Consider the following 13,267-nt stretch of genomic DNA (forward strand, 5'->3'; position numbering starts at 1 on the left):
CGTGCGAAAACGGAGCTGCAGGAGGGCAATGTAATGCCAGTGTAATGGCCGCACTTCTCAGTGACACTACTAAGGAGCCCGATCAGCAAAGCTCGAGTGACAGTGAACATAGTGCCCCATCTGTCAAAAGCGACACTGTCTTTTATTAGCTACTCTTGGAAGCATGCAGTATTCCATCTGCCATGTCCAATGTCCAAACTCAATTCCCTTCACCCGACCATGAGGTGTCATTTGATAACCTTCTTTCCATAAACCTGCTCAGATATTATTCCTGACAGTGGTGTTTTTTCATGATGCGTGGGTTGACTCATAACCCACAGCCCCCGATGTCATATCTGCGGTTTGGGTGGGTTTAGGGTCATTAAATATTGTGTGGATGAAGGGCGGGTAGGTGGCGGGCGGGTTGAATAATGAGAAAACGATTTATAAGAATATCCATAAATGTATCATTCTTGTGCAATTCATATCTAAAGGCTTTCATCATTTTATCTGTTGTTAGTGCGTAAACATAAGCTTTGGTGCCTAACTGTACGCATGCCAAATACACTACTACTGCTAAATGCTTTTGCAAACTTGGGCAGAAAAAGGAAACATTGATCCATTGAGGGAAAAACTGGGGAGAATGACTGCCCCCTCTCATTGACGAAAGTTGAAGGCTGACCACGGTATTGCAGGCATTGTTCGCAGAAAACAGGATCCCTCATTATAATGAATGGAAAAATGGAAAAATTTGTGCTTAATCTTTGTGTAAATAAAAAACAATTCTAAAACAGTCATGGTACCAATAATTATTTGTAATACACCAGATGTTTGTCATGAACCAATTATTAGAATATCGCACACAGAATGAAAGGGGCAGCACTGAGCAAGCCAGAAACATCACTTCCTGGAGTTGCTCAAAATGCGCATTTTATGTCCCGATGAGACACCATCTTAACCGACTTCATTTGGCTCCAATGCGCTATTGAGTCTTCACATTGGAATGACTGGTGTCATGTGATCGATGGCTTAGTCCATTCATATATAGAGTCATTGGGCAAAAAGGACAATGTCGGAGATTATCTCAATAAGAAAAATGCTGAGAAATGGAGAGTTGAAAATAAAGAGAAAAAAACACAGTAGCCTGTTTGGGAAAGATGATGAATGTGAGGTGCTATACAGTCACAAGACGGGGACTTCAAATATGGCAAGTCAAGGGAACTGTACTGTTCAGATGGGTTAAATGGAAAAGTAGCCCAAATGAAATCTGGACACTGTCTGTAGGTCTAGAAGGGGCCTGTAAAGGTGTTATCTTTAACAGCATCAGAAAAGCTGATTGTATTTCAAACACATAAAATATATATATCTGAAACATGTTGGGTCGTTTTCACAGCTTCTAATTCCCTTAAAACCAGTCAAACTGATGTAATTTGGAAATTTTGCATGAAAAATCTTTATTGCATTTTCTCCCTGGTCCCTAAATGTCTTTGTGGCATGAGGGAAGCAGAGAAAGAAAAGAGAACTTTACCGATGTCAACTAAATTGAAGCATTCATTCTATCGATGTATGACATACTTTCTGGTGAGTAAGGGTTTATTTAGTCTTTTAGGGCAACAAATCATAGTAGAGAAGTAGAGAAGCTGCATGTATCTAATTATAGACAAGTTGACTAACATATTGCCTACCAAAATGTTGGAAATTATAAGCAGAAACATAGGCCTATCTAAATTAGGCTTAAGAAAGAATCCTGCTCCCCCTGTCAAAAAATAATTCTCAGACTTTCACTTTATCACGTAGTCGGCGGTTGCAGATGGGTTATACATTTTTATCAAATTTGATTTGATTTGATTATAAGCAATTGCGGGCAGGTGCGGTTGAACAAACAGCATCACTAGTGCTTTCTCACCTTGATAGGACACTCAGGGCCAAACACTTCTCTCTGCAACAGAAATGGTCCCAGAAAAAGAGAATTCCTCTGTGGAATATGTAGACTGTGGACTACCTCTGTGGATTATCTCCTCTACCTACTTGTTTGACAACAATGAAGAAAAAATGTAATATATTTTGCTTTCTTTTTGTGTCAAAAGAAGATGTTTTTTTGTCGCTTGTGTGAATATTTCTCAATATATTTATAATCTATTTGACCTTGTTATGTCATTTCCTCTTTATGCAATAGTAGATGCTGCAAGACTGTCAAATAGTCCATTTGTCACCATGACCCCAGAGCATGAACCTTCAGCCCTGACAATCTAATGACATTTCCTGTTTTGGCTGTATGAATAAGATTTTTTCTGATGACTCTGGTTTTCTGAACATTGTATGTGCCCAATTTTACCTTATTTGGATTCATAAACTCTTATCAAGCTATTTTTTTTCTATATGACTCTTCAGTTTATAATTGTGTTCCTATTTGTCAACATTGTTTCCCTCTTCTTTCATCCTGAAAAAATATGTGTTGAGAAAGTCAGAGGACCAGAAAGTCACTAACCCATCCAGCCCACTCCACCACACACTGTTTAAGACAGTACCTCCCACTAAGGAGGTGAGCAGAACAATATTTTTAGAGGTATATAAAAGGAAGAGAGTTTGGTGAGTAGTCTCAGTACCCCCAGTGTGACCTCTCTTCAGGTAGCTTGACCCTTCTAGTTAATGTTTTGAAAGGTCTTGACAGAAGGGGCCATGGGAAAGACTCCTAGTGGACATTAAAGCCTGGGGTTATGTGGGAAAGGGCCTGTGAGTTCCCAGGGGTCACACAGGGTCAACTTTCATGTCAGCACAGACATACCTGTCCAGGGGCACCAAGGGCACTTTTCCAGGAAATTACCCTCACTTGTCTCAATTAGAGAGCTGCTACTGAAAGGCTGCCCTTTGTTTATGAGAGGAATGATGAAGTAATAAGACCAAACTCTCTCTGTCTCTGCTGCATTAAGAAAAGGAGGCTTTTAGCACAGGGTCATGATAAGATACCTTCCTTGTTGTCCTTTGCCCCTCTCCTTGAGGACATGTAGACATACTATTGCCAGGGGAACTTTTTATAAGCAAACTAATGCATATCACATGACATAATATCAGTTAATTAAGTGATAATGCCCGAGAAGCTGGTGTTTGGAGGATATATTGGCATTATTTTGGTGAATTTATTCATACTATTTCATCCTTCCATGAGATAGTCCTGACACAAATCTAGGGTTGCTACCCATTTGTTCTATCGGTTCGGGTGCCAGAGACGTGACCCAGTTGTTAAGTCTTTTTCTTCTGTATCTATAGACGTGACCCAGTCATTCGATTTAAATGTTCTATTGACATACTGGCTGGCAATGTTCTTATGCCTTGCTTTCTATGTAGCCAACTACGGCTAACTTACAGTCACAACAAAAAGTGCAGCCAGAATAACAGCAGAGTAGCTGCTTTTGTGTTTGTTTAAGTTGTTTTCTACTGACATTTATTTGTATACATCCATCACAATGAGCTAATGAGGCGCCATCTTGCCTGGCATAGAAAATGTGCTCTCTCGTCAGGGCACTGTTGTTCAGAGGAGCTAGCCAACAATAAGGCTAACACAAGTACTTCAAACTGAAGCTGGAATGACTGAAAACTAGTTGCATTTAATTTAGTTTTACCTGTTTTCTATTGACATTTCTTTGTATATATCCATAAAAAATGATGCCAGCTGATTCATGATTTTGACTGGCTGAGAAAAGCTGTCTGCCTGTCTGTCTCGTCCTGAATCCTGACATGTTCATTACTATGGGACAGTTGGAGATTGAATTTCAATATTGGAACAATGTTGCAAATGTCAAAGAAACGGACAGCAACGTTTATACAAATCTCTGCTGTTGAAGACCAAATGCTAGTCTTAAAGAAATAGGAGATCATGTTTAGATGCTTTTTATAGTGGAAATCAAGTTTATAAATAGGCTGATGAGACAGTGGATTGCGCAGTTAGATGGAACAGAGTAAATAGGCATTTCAACGTCATAGATTTAACTGGTGGTAACTTGTGGAATAGACACCGGCTGGAATGCGGTTTTAACCAATTGGCATCCAGGATTAGACTCACCCGTTGTATAACATTTAATAACTATGGTGTTACCCAGTTAACAGTTTGTTAAACTAATAACAACATTCTATTTCCGTCATGTGTTCTACTATTACTTCTAGTCATTGATTATATTATTAATTCACTTGTACATATAAAATAGTTAATAAAATGTAATGTCATTTATTTGTGGCAATAGACATTTGGGACTAATCCATTAGGTAAGATACTCATCTCATTTGTGATAAATAAATAAAATGCTTCAGCGATCACCAGCGCTTGGCTTTGCACCAATCACAGCATTGTCCTTCCTCCTCTTCTGTTTGAGTGTGAGGGTCAGGGAAAAGGAAGTGATCTTCTGGAATGTGATTGAGTTAGGCATGGTGAGGAATGTACTGAACTATGGAGAAGGAGTGTTCATCTCACCCCCCCACAGAGGTTAAAGAGGCTAGGGGAGGGGTTTATATATAATGTCACAAACTCCAACAAGGAAATGTTTAAAAAAAACATGTGTTTACCCTTTCTATTTGCCCTTACTGTACATCAGAAAAACTCTTCTCAATCCATCTGTGTGACAGTTTTGTTTGTTGCATCCTTCTCCCCTCCCCCAATGTTTACCGTTGATTTCCATGCTGTAGTGGGGTTTTCCCAGGCTGGGTCCTATTTGTCTATGCTCAGTATGAAAACCTTGTTGTGTGATGGTGATGTCATGGCCTAAAAACCACCGCATCCCGAGAAATCCCACACCAGGAAGTTCAGACGATGTTTTGACTTGATTATTAAAGCAGAGAACCGTAGCAGGGGAAATGATGCCGCATTGAACAAATTCACAGCATTCTAATTGCAACTTTTTAACATGTATTAACATGTATTAATATGATGTTTTTGGGGCGGCAGGTAGCCTAGTGTTTAGAGTGTTGGGCCAGTAACCGAAAGGTTGCTAGATTGAATCCCTGAGCTGACAAGGTAAAAATCTGTCCTTCTTCCCCTGAACAAGGCAGTTAACCAAATGTTTCTAGGCTGAATTTGTTCTTAACTGACTTGCCTAGATAAATAAAGATAACATTTAAAAAATATATATTTTATTTTGAATTTGCATAAAATACACAAACTTAATTTCAAAATATTTTCCTTATATATTCCAATGTATAATTAAATGTGTGTTTTGTTGTGTACTCCAGATCTAGGATCTTAATTTGAGGCAGTTTGTTATAACAGGAAAATAATCATACGGCAACAGGAAATGTGAATTATTATGTGGATTAAAATGAATGGACATTTTTGTAGAGGGTTGATAGAGTTTTCACAAGGGAAAATCAAGTCTGAAATGTCAAAACTGCAGAAGACTTTGTAAACTTCAAATACACTACACGTTTTACACTTCCTGCATTGCAGGTAAGCTCTCTTTTCACAGGGTGATCAAATGAAGATCCTACAGCTGTATGTGCCATTTCCTTTTTCTCTCTCTTCTCCCTGATAGGTGGGTTAAACTTTGAATAGCTCAGCAGAAAACAACCCATCTCCTGAGCCTGCCTCTGACTGCTTTCTTTCCCCCGACACATGCTATGGGGCCACTCACAAGCACCATCCCACCCCTCCATTCACAGACCTGAATGGGAACCCAGGAGCCATGCTAATAGTTAGCAATGGCAGGAATAGCATGCAAAGTAGTCTGCTCTCCCTGTGGGCAGGGCGTGAGTTCAAGGACCACATTCTCAAACAGTATTTGTCATATGATTACATTCTGCTGCCATATCACAATAGGCTTCCTCTTCATTCCTCCTGTTTCATTTTCCATCTTTCTGAATGGACTGAAAAAAAGCATATTTTTTTGTGTGGTTATATATTTTTTATGAACAAAACAGAACATACAACACCATTTATTGTGCACTCCTGCATCAATGTTCAGGAGGGTCAATAATGTTTCTCATATAATTGGCACCATGTTTAAAATGGCATGGCCCATTCTAATGAGGAATCTAATGAGGAATGTGGAAGTAGCGTTTATGTGGGGGGCCTCCCTTCTGAGTAAAGGGACCCATTTATTTTCTTCTGATCTGCCCTTCTCCCTGTTTATTGGAAGCACATGGCATCTCACTTTCCCTTTCCTTCCATTGACCAGCCTCTTTATGGTCAGGGTGACATTGAGAGTCTTTCTCTTGGTAAAATGGGAGAGGAAGCACATGGTGAATGTAATTGCAACACAAATCATCCTCTTTCCACTGTGGGCCAAAAGGTGCTGCTGGGTTAGGGGAGGGGCCTAATGAGAGAGGGGAGGGGCAATGAAGTGAAAAAACATTCATGTTAATTTAATCTCAAGCATGTATATAAACTTGTTGATATGTTGGTTGATATAACTGATTTTATAAATGTAAAAACATTCACTTCACAAAATTTTAACATTTAAAATCTTTTGACTGAAAGAGATTAATGGTAAAAAAAATTGCAAATGCAACATCGTCATAAGATGACAAATACAAAATGCAAATAGGGGAAATGTATGATATGAAATTGTGCTTGTGGCACAGTTCTGCTGGTGTTTCCACAGAACAGCCTGTATAAGTTGGGGTCCTGTGTGGCTCAGTTGGTAGCGCATGTTGTTTGCAATGCCAGGGTTGTGGGTTTGATTCCCATTGGGGTCCACCATAAAACTCTATGCACTCAGTATTGTAAATTGCTCAGAACATCTGCTAAAATGTAGCTTGGGAATGTTGAACAAACTATTAATGTGGTGGCATAGACACATGGTGATTCTTATATTTGGGATACAATATTTAGAGTGTGTATTGGTTGAACTCCCAAAGTTGTGCATAATTCTGGTGTGTGGTGACGGAAAACAATGCTACCACAATATAGCCGGCTTCACCCTAAAATAGTTTCCTTTCCCCTGCCACACATATGTAAACACATGCTTTAGGGCCCATCACACATACCATCACACCCTCTAGGAATCTCTACTTATCAGACGTAAAGTGAAATCTGTCCATGCTATCAAATGAGCGTCGGAACTTTTATCCAAACTGCACCATATTTGTGCTGAGTTAGACAGTGGGCTGCCATTAGACCACACACTTCACGTGATACTTCCTACCATGAAATCTACCACTGTCTACACAGCAGGAATAATCACTAAGCTCAGGGTCCTGGGTCTGAACCCCTACCTTTGCAACTGGGTCCTGGACTTCCTGACAGGACAACGCCAAGTGGTGAAGGTCGGCAACAACACTTCCACCACGCTGATCCTCACCCCCACAGGGGTGCGTCCTCAGCCCCTTCCTGTACTCTCTGTTCACCCATCACTGTGTGGCCATGCACATCTCCAACTCAATCATCAAGTTTGCTGACGACAACAGTGGTAGGCCTGATTACAAACAGTGACGAGACAGCCTACAGGGAGGAAGTGAGAGCTCTGGTGGAGTGGTGCCAAGAAAATAACCTCTCCCTCAATGTCAACAAAACGAAGCAGCTGATCGTGGACTACAGGAGACAGCAGAGATAGCACGACGGGCCGTCCACATCGACGGGCTGCACTGAAGAGGGTCAAAAGCTCAAGTTCCTCGGTGTGCACATCACTGAACCTGAAATCATCCCTTTTACACAGACAGTTGGTGTGGAAGAAGGCACAGCACCGCCTTAAACCTCAGGAGGCTGAAGAAATCGGCTTGGCCCCTACGAACCTCTACAGAGGCACTGTTGAAAGCAACCTGTCGAGTTGTAAATCAAATTCTATTGGTCACATATTTAGCAGATGTTATTACAGGGTGTAGTGAAATGCTTGTGTTCCTACCTCCAACAGGGGAGTAATATCTAACAATTCACAACAATTCACAACAATATACACACACATCTAAAGTGAAAGAATGGAGTTAAGAAATATATAAATATCAGGATGAGCAATGTCAGATCAGGACAAGCAATGTCGGAGTGGCATTGACTAAAATACAGTAGAATAGAATACAGTATATACAGTGGGGCAAAAAAAGCATTTAGTCAGCCACCAATTGTGCAAGTTCTCCCACTTAAAAAGATGAGAGAGGCCTGTAATTTTCATCATAGGTACACTTCAACTATGACAGACAAAATGAGAAAAAAAATCCAGAAAATCACATTGTAGGATTTTTTATGAATTTATTTGCAAATTATGGTGGAAAATAAGTATTTGGTCAATAACAAAAGTTTATCTCAATACTTTGGCCCATTCCTCCATGCAGATCTCCTCTAGAGCAGTGATGTTTTGGGGCTGTTGCTGGGCAACATGGACTTTCACCTCCCTCCAAAGATTTTCTATGGGGTTGAGATCTGGAGACTGGCTAGGCCACTCCAGGACCTTGAAATGCTTCTTACGAAGCCACTCCTTCGTTGCCCGGGCGGTGTGTTTGGGATCATTGTCATGCTGAAAGACCCAGCCACGTTTTCACTCAAAATCTCACGATACATGGCCCCATTCATTCTTTCCTTTACACGGATCAGTCGTCCTGGTCCCTTTGCAGAAAAACAGCCCCAAAGCATGATGTTTCCACCCCCATGCTTCACAGTAGGTATGGTGTTCTTTGGATGCAACTCAGCATTCTTGGTCCTCCAAACATGACGAGTTGAGTTTTTCCCAAAAAGTTCTATTTTGGTTTCATCTGACCATATGACATTCTCCCAATCTTCTTCTGGATCATCCAAATGCTCTCTAGCAAACTTCAGACGGGCCTGGACATGTACTGGCTTAAGCAGGGGGACACGTCTGGCACTGCAGGATTTGAGTCCCTGGCGGCGTACTCTGTTACTGATGGTAGGCTTTGTTACTTTGGTCCCAAGCCTCTGCAGGTCATTCACCTTGTCCCCCCGTGTGGTTCTGGGATTTTTGATTTTTTTTTTGATTCTTGTGATCATTTTGACCCCACGGGGTGAGATCTTGCGTGGAGCCCCAGATCGAGGGAGATTATCAGTGGTCTTGTATGTCTTCCATTTCCTAATAATTGCTCCCACAGTTGATTTCTTCAAACCAAGCTGCTTACCTATTGCAGATTCAGTCTTCCCAGCCTGGTGCAGGTCTACAATTTTGTTTCTGGTGTCCTTTGACAGCTCTTTGGTCTTGGCCATAGTGGAGTTTGGAGTGTGACTGTTTGAGGTTGTGGACAGGTGTCTTTTATACTGATAACAAGTTCAAACAGGTGCCATTAATACAGGTAACGAGTGGAGGACAGAGGAGCCTCTTAATTAAAGAAGAAGTTACAGGTCTGTGAGAGCCAGAAATCTTGCTTGTTTGTAGGTGACCAAATACTTATTTTCCACCATAATTTGCAAATAAATTCATTAAAAATCCTACAATATGATTTTCTGGATTTAAACATTATTAAAGTGACTAGTGTTCCATTATTAAAGTGACCGGTGATTCCGTGTCTATGTATATAGGGCAGCAGGCTCTAAGGTGCAGGATTGAGTAACTGGGTGGTAGCCGGCTAGTGATGGCTATTTAACAGTCTGATGGCCTTGAGATAAAAGCTGTTTTTCAGTCTATCAGTCCCTGCTTTGATGCACCTGTACTGACCTCGTCTTCTGGATGGTAGCGGGGTGAACAGGCCGTGGCTTGGGTGGTTGATGTCCTTGATGATCTTTTTGGTCTTCCTGTGACATTGGGTGCTGTAAGTGTCCTGGAGAAAAGACAGTGTGCCCCCGGTGATGCATTGGGCAGACCGCACAACCCTCTGGAGAGCTCTGCGGTTGCGGGCAGTGCAGTTATCATACCAGGCGGTGATACAGCCTGACAGGATGCTCTCAACTGTGCGTCTGTAAAAGTTTGTGAGGGTTGCCGCATGGTGCGGCAATTGCACCGTCTGCAACTTCAGGGCTCTCCAGAGGGTAGTGCAGTCAGCCCAACACATAATCAGGGGCACACTGCCTGCCCTCCCGGACATCTGAAGCACCCAGTGTCACAGGAAGGCCAAGACAATCATCAAGGACCTCAGCCACTCGAGCCACGGCCTGTTCATTCCGCTACCTTCTAGAAGGAGGAGACAGTACAGGTGATGAGAGACTGATAAACAGCTTCTATATCAGATGGTTAAACAGTCACCACTAGCCGACCTCCGCCCAATACCCTGCCCTAAAAGGCAGGTGGCAACCCTCGTTCAGGAAAATGAAACATAAGTGCACTCAGGCTATCTGGAAGGCCAAAGTTAGTTACTTTAAGGAGCAGTTCTCTCTGTGTGGGTCTAACCCCAGTTTAGAGTTTTGGAAAATGGTTAAAGACCTGAAGAATAAACCTTCCTCCTCACAGCTGCCCTTGTCCCTTAATGTTGATGATGTGGTTGTTACTGACAAGAAGACCATGGCTGAGCTCTTTAACCACCACTTCATTAAGTCAGGATTCCTATTTGACTCAGCCATGCCTCCTTGCCCATCCAACATTTCATCATCTCCCACCCCCTCTAATGCGTCTATCCCCGATGCTTCTCCCTCTTTTCCCCCTGCCCTGCTACAAAGTTTCTCCCTGCAGGCAGTCACTGAGTCCGAGGTGCTAAAGGAGCTCCATAAATTTGACCCCAAAAAACCATCTGTGTCAGATGGTTAAGACCCTTTCTTCTTTAAGGTTGCTGCCACTATCATCGCAAAGCCTATCTCCAACCGTTTTAACCTGTCTCTCCTTTCTGGGGAGGTTCCCATTGCTTGGAAGGCAGCCACAGTTAGTCCTTTATTTAAAGGGGAGATCAAGCTGTTATATCCTAACTGTTATAGGCCTATTTCTATTTTGCCCTGTTTATCAAAAGTGTTGGAAAAACATGTCAATAATCAACTGACTGGCTTTATTGATGTCTATAGTATTCTCTCGGGTATGCAATCTGGTTTCCGCTCGGGTTATGGATGTGTCACTGCAACCTTAAAGGTCCTCAATGATGTCACCATTGCCCTTGATTCTAAGGACTATTGTGCTGCTATTTTTATTGACTTGGCAAAAGCTTTTGATACGGTAGACCATTCCATTCTTGTGCGCCGGCTAAGGAGTATTTGTGTCTCTAGGGGACTTTGGCCTGGTTTGCTAACTACCTCTCTCAAAGAGTGCAGTGTATAAAGTCAGAAAATCTCCTGTCTCAGCCACTGCCTGTCACAAGGGAGTAGCCCAAGGCTCAATCCTAGGCCCCACAATCTTCTCAATTTACATCAACAACATAGCTCAGGCAGTAGGAAGCTCTCTCATCCATTTATATGCAGATGATACAGTCTTATACTCAGCTGGCCCCACCCCAGATTTTGTGTTAAATAAATGCTCTACAACAAAGTTTTCTTTGCATCCAACAAGCTTTCTCTACCCTTAACCTTGTTCAAATCAAATCAAATCAAATTTTATTTGTCACATACACATGGTTAGCAGATGTTAATGCGAGTGTAGCGAAATGCTTGTGCTTCTAGTCCCGACAATGCAGTAATAACGAGCAAGTAATCTAACTAACAATTCCAAAAAAAACTACTGTCATACACAGTGTAAGGGGATAAAGAATATGTACATAAGGATATATGAATGAGTGATGGTACAGAGCAGCATAGGCAAGATACAGTAGATGATATCGAGTACAGTATATACATATGAGATAAGTATGTAAACCAAGTGGCATAGTTAAAGTGGCTAGTGATACATGTATTACATAAGGATGCAGTCGATGATATAGAGTACAGTATCAACGTATGCATATGAGATGAACAATGTAGGGTAAGTAACATTATATAAGGTAGCATTGTTTAAAGTGGCTAGTGATATATTTACATCATTTCCCATGATTAAAGTGGCTGGAGTAGAGTCAGTGTCATTGACAGTGTGTTGGCAGTAGCCACTCAATGTTAGTGGTGGCTGTTTAACAGTCTGATGGCCTTGAGATAGAAGCTGTTTTTCAGTCTCTCGGTCCCAGCTTTGATGCACCTGTACTGACCTCGCCTTCTGGATGGCAGCGGGGTGAACAGGCAGTGGCTCGGGTGGTTGATGTCCTTGATGATCTTTATGGCCTTCCTGTAGCATCGGGTGGTGTAGGTGTCCTGGAGGGCAGGTAGTTTGCCCCCGGTGATGCGTTGTGCAGACCTCACTACCCTCTGGAGAGCCTTACGGTTGAGGGCGGTGCAGTTGCCATACCAGGCGGTGATACAGCCCGCCAGGATGCTCTCGATTGTGCATCTGTAGAAGTTTGTGAGTGCTTTTGGTGACAAGCCGAATTTCTTCAGCCTCCTGAGGTTGAAGAGGCGCTGCTGCGCCTTCCTCACGATGCTGTCTGTGTGAGTGGACCAATTCAGTTTGTCTGTGATGTGTATGCCGAGGAACTTAAAACTTGCTACCCTCTCCACTACTGTTCCATCGATGTGGATGGGGGTGTTCCCTCTGCTGTTTCCTGAAGTCCACAATCATCTCCTTAGTTTTGTTGACGTTGAGTGTGAGGTTATTTTCCTGACACCACACTCCGAGGGCCCTCACCTCCTCCCTGTAGGCCGTCTCGTCGTTGTTGGTAATCAAGCCTACCACTGTTGTGTCGTCCGCAAACTTGATGATTGAGTTGGAGGCGTGCATGGCCACGCAGTCGTGGGTGAACAGGGAGTACAGGAGAGGGCTCAGAACGCACCCTTGTGGGGCCCCAGTGTTGAGGATCAGCGGGGAGGAGATGTTGTTGCCTACCCTCACCACCTGGGGCGGCCCGTCAGGAAGTCCAGTACCCAGTTGCACAGGGCGGGGTCGAGACCCAGGGTCTCGAGCTTGATGACGAGCTTGGAGGGTACTATGGTGTTGAATGCCGAGCTGTAGTCGATGAACAGCATTCTCACATAGGTATTCCTCTTGTCCAGATGGGTTAGGGCAGTGTGCAGTGTGGTTGAGATTGCATCGTCTGTGGACCTATTTGGGCGGTAAGCAAATTGGAGTGGGTCAAGGGTGTCAGGTAGGGTGGAGGTGATATGGTCCTTGACTAGTCTCTCAAAGCACTTCATGATGACGGATGTGAGTGCTACGGGCGGTAGTCGTTTAGCTCAGTTACCTTAGCTTTCTTGGGAACAGGAACAATGGTGGCCCTCTTGAAGCATGTGGGAACAGCAGACTGGTATAGGGATTGATTGAATATGTCCGTAAACACACCGGCCAGCTGGTCTGCGCATGCTCTGAGGGCGCGGCTGGGGATGCCGTCTGGGCCTGCAGCCTTGCGAGGGTTAACACGTTTAAATGTCTTACTCACTTCGGCTGCAGTGAAGGAGAGACTGCATGTTTCCGTTGCAGGCCGTGTCAGTGGC

This window comes from Oncorhynchus tshawytscha, linkage group LG16 (genome assembly GCF_018296145.1).
Source record: "Oncorhynchus tshawytscha isolate Ot180627B linkage group LG16, Otsh_v2.0, whole genome shotgun sequence".
Taxonomy (NCBI): Eukaryota; Metazoa; Chordata; class Actinopteri; order Salmoniformes; family Salmonidae; genus Oncorhynchus; species Oncorhynchus tshawytscha.